This window comes from Bombina bombina, chromosome 6 (assembly GCF_027579735.1).
Source record: "Bombina bombina isolate aBomBom1 chromosome 6, aBomBom1.pri, whole genome shotgun sequence".
Lineage (NCBI taxonomy): Eukaryota > Metazoa > Chordata > Amphibia > Anura > Bombinatoridae > Bombina > Bombina bombina.
The window spans coordinates 804,133,892-804,140,404 of record NC_069504.1 but is presented as its reverse complement, the minus strand read 5'-3'; the positions used below and the strand labels follow the sequence as shown (position 1 = coordinate 804,140,404).

Below are 6,513 nucleotides of genomic sequence, written 5' to 3'. Positions count from 1 at the left end.
CATTTAAGGCTGAACTTACTTTATATAGGTATTTGCAGTATTTTCTAGTCAATTCCATTCTCAGAAAATAATAAGCTGCTACATACCTCTTTGCAGGTGACCCTGCCCGCTGTCCCCTGATCTGAAGTATACCTCACCCCTCAGACGGCCGAGAACAGCAACATGATCTTAACTACTCCGGTTAAAATCATATAGAAACTCAGGTAGATTCTTCTTCAAATTCCCCCTGAGAATGAACAACACGCTCCGGTGCTGTTTTAAAATAACAAACTTTTGATTGAAGTCATAAAAACTAAGTAAAATCACCACAGTCCTCTCACACATCCTATCTATTAGTTGGGTGCAAGAGAATGACTGGGTGTGACGTAGAGGGGAGGAGCTATATAGCAGCTCTGCTGGGTGATCCTCTTGCACTTCCTGTTGGGGAGGAGTTAATATCCCAGAAGTAATGATGACCCGTGGACTGATCACACTTAACAGGAGAAACTACAATTCTAACACCACATTCACTTTACACTCCCGAGAGAGAGCCTAGTGCTTAGAGCCAGCAAAGAGAATGACTGGGGGGTGGAGCTAGAGGGGGAGCTATATGGACAGCTTTGCTGTGTGCTCTCTTTGCTACTTCCTGTAGGGAATGAGAATATCCCACAAGTAAAGGATGAATCCGTGGACTGGATACACCTTGCAAGAGAAAAAGGACGTTTATCATGTTATGTCAGGGTCCAAGTTAGAAAGTGCTTTGGAGCCGGACAATGTAATAAAGGTCCCTTTTTAAGAAGTTTGGAGGCTGAAACGTATTTCTCTATATTCAGAAGCTATGTTTACCTGAATACTTATTAGTACAAAGCTCAGTTAAGTACCACAGTTCTGCTGCTGCTCCAGAAGTGGCTGTATAACCGTATGTTACTAGCTAGAGAATCTATGTACATCATAGAGTCACCATCAGCACAAACAGGAGACTACTGATGTTGCCCTGCCAGGTACCTTCTGTGATTGACTTACCTCACTATCCATGATTGTTATTTATTATCCACTCTTAGTGATAGGTGCTCATAGCGGAGGGCAGCTTGTATGCCATCTACTTGCGATTGGCCTGGGCCTCTTCCACATCCATGTGTTCTCCATAGTGCTCAGCACAGCTCGCTAATGTTGAGTGCACCCAGCAATAACAATTCAATACGATCAAATACACCAAATACCCATAGTAGGCTACCAGGGACGTGGTGCGTAAGAGATCATCTTATGTTCACTGTAAAAGCCTGTGGTGAAACAGATGACAAAGTAATTTAGATACAACTAAATGGCTTGGTGTGTTACTTACATAATCTACATCTCTAACCATAAAATGGCATCTTTTGCAGCAAAATATTACTCTAAAATTACACTGTCTACTTGGCCATCTGTAACTACTAAGGTAGCTCATATAAACTCATCTGAAAACACTGTCTGATAATAAGTAGTCATAGAAATATTCATATAAAATATTTGCAAGGTATAGGCTATAATATATGTATGTGTCTAAATAAGAATTCCATAATACTATTTAACAATGTGTTTTACTGTACATATTTCACATGCAGGAATATGTTATTTTTATTGGAGAGAGAGAGCGAGAAGGAGAGAGGGAGGGAGAGAAAGAGAGCGAAGAAAAGAAAGAAAGAAAGAAAGAAAGAAAGAAAGAGAGCAATCGCGTTTACTTTCAACTCGTAATATGAGTGGTAAGCCCGACGAGAGCAAATCCTTGCAATATACCCCTTATTGCTCTTGCACTCCACTCGTTATAGTGTTATTATGAGTGTACTTTTTAATGTATTTTTGTTGTATTTTGTGCAACTTTTTAATCGAGCGTAACAGTTAACTAGAGCTCTGAAGTCGCGCTTACCTGACACGCTTTAAATTCAATTGTGCTCGAGCAAACACATTTTCTTTCAACTTGTAATACACGCTACTTCTAACATATGCAATTAACTGTGATAAACTCCTTATCGCTTGAGCGCAAGTGTTAGCACTCCACTCATAATCTAGCCCTATATAAGCCGTGATTGACAAACATTTATGTGTAAAGGATTATCACTGAACACTCTTACACTGCTTGACTTAAAAAAGGGGATATTATATTAAGAGTAGTGGCAAAAAAAATGTATGTATGTATGTATGTATGTATATATATATATATATATATATATATATATATATATATATATATATATATATATATATATATACATATACATACAGGTAGCCCTCAGTTTACGCCGGGGTTAGGTTCCAGAAGGAATGGTTGTAAATCGAAACCGTTGTAAATTGAAACCCAGTTTATAATGTAAGTCAATGGGAAGTGAGGGAGATAGGTTCCAGGCCCCTCTCAAAAATGTCATAAGTAACACCTAATACATTATTTTTAAAGCTTTGAAATGAAGACTTTAAATGCTTAACAGCATTATAAACCTAATAAAATAATCACACAACACAGAATATATAATTAAACTAAGTTAAATGAACAAAAACATTTGCTAAACAGCATTATAAACCTAATAAAATAATCGCACAACACAGACTTTACTTGCATTTTTATGCAAACAGTTCTTTCTATGCATTACAATCTGGACTGATTTATAGACAGGAAGATCTTGTTCATTTGAAATCTGCTCGATAGCTCAGGTCTGGTTAAACTGATTAATTTCAGCTTGCGTGGCTTAGCTGCAACACAAGCGGACAGTTCCACCTACTGGCTATTTTAATAAATGCACTGCTTCTCAATGCTTTACAATACAAGTCACATGACTGGAAAAAAAGGTTGTTATTCTGAAACGGTGTAAATTGAACCGTTGTAAAACGAGTGCCACCTGTATATATATATATATATATATATATATATATATATATATATATATATATATATATATATATATATATATATATATATATATGTATATAGGTTAATAGGACAAGTGCACTCTCACGAACAGTATCACGATTTGCCAGGGTGCATGAATGTGGGTAATAATAGCAAAAGATAGAAGACAGAACTCTCTGGTCTTAAATACAAAGGTTGTTTTATTTGTAGTGACGTTTCGGAGAAAGTTTCCCCTTCCTCAGACCGTCTGAGGAAGGGGAAGCTTTCCCCGAAACGTCACTACAAATAAAACAACCTTTGTATTTAAGACCAGAGAGTGCTGTCTTCTATCTTTTGATATATATATATATATATATATATATATATATATATATATATATATATATATATATGTGTGTGTGTGTACATATTAATCTATGTATGTGTATTTACAGAGATATATACACATATAACACAAATACTTATGTATACATATATAGAAGTACAGTGGAGCATTTTGCTAACAAGTAGATGAAAGCATGAATAGTGCATAAATATGCTTTAATAGTGTGTTTAAGTATGTGAATATATTATACACACAGTATATATATATATATATACATACACACACACACACAGAGAAGCACACTCACAGGAACGAGCAACTGGCTCAATATTATTGTTAGCCTGTTCTATGGCGATTTACCACCTGGGTGCAGCTTCTTTTAGCACAGTAATACTTTTCACAGAGAAGAACTTTCCTGTAGTATATCAGTCTGATCCTGTCTATTACGGTCAGTCCATAGCCGAAATACCAGGCAATTCCTCTCTGAACAAGGAACACAGCAACCCCAGACGATTGTTTCGGCCTTCATTGGGCCTCGTCAGTGAGGTGTAGCCATATTCCTCTAAGCACACTGAGCAAGGAGTCCACGTCTGGTTTCCCCTTTTTCCCATAGGGAGACTAAATACACACAGAGAGAAGCACACTTACAGGAACGAACAACTGGCTCAATACTATTGTTAGCCTGTTCTATGGCGATTTACCACCTGGGTGCAGCTTCTTTTAGCCCAGTAATGCTTTTCACAGAGAAGAACTTTCCTGTAGTATATCAGTCTGATCCCGCCTATTACGGTCAGTCCAGAGCCGAAATACCAGGCAATTCCTCTCTGAACAAGGAACACAGCAACCCCAGACGATCGTTTCGGCCTTCATTGGGCCTGTGTCATGTATGCAATACGTCTCTTGATCACATAAATCCATACAACTGAAGCATAAAAGGTGGAATAAAAAGGGAACTATTTCACATTTATTTATCTTCATAAACCTTTTGTGAAATAACTGTATGAAAGAAGAAATACAAACTTTTCATGAAGGACGAAATAATTGTCTGGGTTTACCGCGTTCCTTGTTCAGAAAGAAATTGCCTGGTATTTAGACGCTGGATTGACTTTAATAAGCAGGATCAGAATGATGTACTACAGAAAAGTTCTACTTTGTGAAAAGCATTACTGCGCTAAAAAGAATCTGCACCCAGTTGGTAAATAGACATAGAACAAGCTAACAAGTCATTGAGTAGCGCATTGTTTCTCAACCGTGGCCTTCAAGTACCCCTGACAGGCCAGGTTTTCATTATAGCTGAACCAGTGCACCGGTGAAATAATCAGCTGATGGGTGAGAGCAATTTTTTTTAACAATGGTATTACTGATCAGCTGACTACTTCACCTGTGCACTGGTTTAGCTATAATAAAAACCTGGCCTATTGGGGGTACTTCAGGACCGCGGTTGAGAAAAATGCGCTTCTCTCTTTGTGTAAACTTTCATGGTTACCCACTAAGATACAAGCCTGCACAGGCAACAATAAAAAAAAAATGTATATGGTTTTTATGCAAAGATAGAAAAGTTTCTGTGATCCCCCCCAAGTTATCATATGGTTTTGACATTTGTTTGCTGCAATAACTTGTCTTATTTGGAAAAGCCAATTTAGGCTTTAGTCTGCAAACATAGCCAATCATGGCCATTATGTTAGTGTAAACTACATTATTTTACAAAAAATCTGCTTATGCTAATTTGGGGCATGTATGTAGCAGGTTTAACCATGAGAAATCTGAAGTGTGCATTTTCAGCCCTGATAATTCCAATTTCAGAGCTAAATTACATGAAAATGGAGCAAAATTAATAAACCATATTGCAAAGTTGCTTAAAGGGACATGAAACCCACATTTTTTCTTTCATGATTTAGAAAGAGAATACAATTGTAAACATCTTTCTAATTTACTTCAATTATCTAATTTGTTTTATTATCTTGATATGCTTTGCTGGAAAGCATATCTAGATATGCTCAGTAGCTGCTGATTGGTTGCTGCACATAGAAGCCTTGTGTGATTGGCTCACCCATGTGCATTGCTTTTTCTTCAACTAAGGATATCTAAAAAATGAAGCAAAATAAATAATAGAAGTAAATTGTAATGTTTAAATTTGTATTGTCTATCTGAATCATGAAAGAAAGATTTTGGGTTTAGTGGCCCTTTAACTGGTACTTCCATACAATATTGGAGCAGCAGTAGCATTTTCATATGTGCCTTTCTTGTTGAACTATTTGCTTGAACAGACCTGTGTGTTTAACCCCTGTAAAGGGGTTAGAAACTAATCAGATGGGACACTATGCACCTCCCACTTGGTCAACATGAACACCAGATTAATCAACAGAGGGTACCAGCCAGAGGCACTGAAGAAACTACATAATAAAACACAATGGAACATTTAAAGGGACAGAAAAAAATCCTTGCTCTATCCACATCATGAGTTTTTTATTTTATTTTTACTTTAAAGGAACACTAAAGTCAAAACTAAAGTTTCATAATTCAGATAGAGCATGCAAATTTAAACAACTTTACAATTCACTTTAATTATCTAAATGTGCACAATATTTTTATATACAGACTTTGAGGCACCAGCTCCTACTGATCATGTGCAAGAATTCACAGAATATACATATATGCATTATTTGATTGGCTGATGGCTGTCATGTGATACAGGAGCAAGGAAAATTGAACTAAATGAAAATTTATCAGAAAGAAAATGATCTATAACATTTGAAATCCAAACTAAGTGCTTTTGCATTGTCTTTTTATTACCCATTCTGTTATATTTAATGGTCATTCCAGTTTACTTCTATTATTAAATGCGCTTTGTTCTTTTGGTATGCTTTGTTGAAGAGTAAACCTATATGGGCTCAGAAGCAGCAATGCACTATTGGAAACAAGAAAGTGATTGAAACACAGCAAAGTTGATAAAAGAAGTAAATTGTAAAGTTGTTTAAAATTCAATACTCTCTCTCACTGGTTTTTAAACCTGTCCTCAGGCCTCCCCAACAGGCCAGGTTTTTAGGATGACCTTGGATGAGAGCAGGTAAAATAATCATGTTTACTAATCAGCTGATTATTTCACCGGTGCTCCAGTTCAGATATCCTGAAAATGTGGCCTGTTAGGGAGGCCTAAGGTCAGGTTTGAAAACCAGTGCTCTATCTAAATCATTAAAGGACCAGTAAATACAGCAGATTTGCTTAATCAACAAATGCATGATAAAAATATAATACAATAGCACTTAGTCTGAACTGCAAATGAGTATTAAGATTTTTTTTCTAACAGATTTCAGTTGTCTATTTCCACTCC

The 6,513-nt window shown here is 36.5% G+C and overlaps 1 long non-coding RNA gene across 1 annotated transcript in view; it reads right to left on the bottom strand.

The window, feature by feature from the left end:
- Positions 1 to 1,010: 1,010 nt before the first annotated feature.
- The window catches only part of LOC128662272 (uncharacterized), a 31,185-nt gene continuing 25,682 nt past the window's right edge, over positions 1,011 to 6,513 (bottom strand). Inside the window, exon 3 of the long non-coding RNA XR_008402737.1 lies at positions 1,011 to 1,259. This is a non-coding gene — a long non-coding RNA (uncharacterized LOC128662272). The remainder of the gene's footprint in view (positions 1,260 to 6,513) is intronic.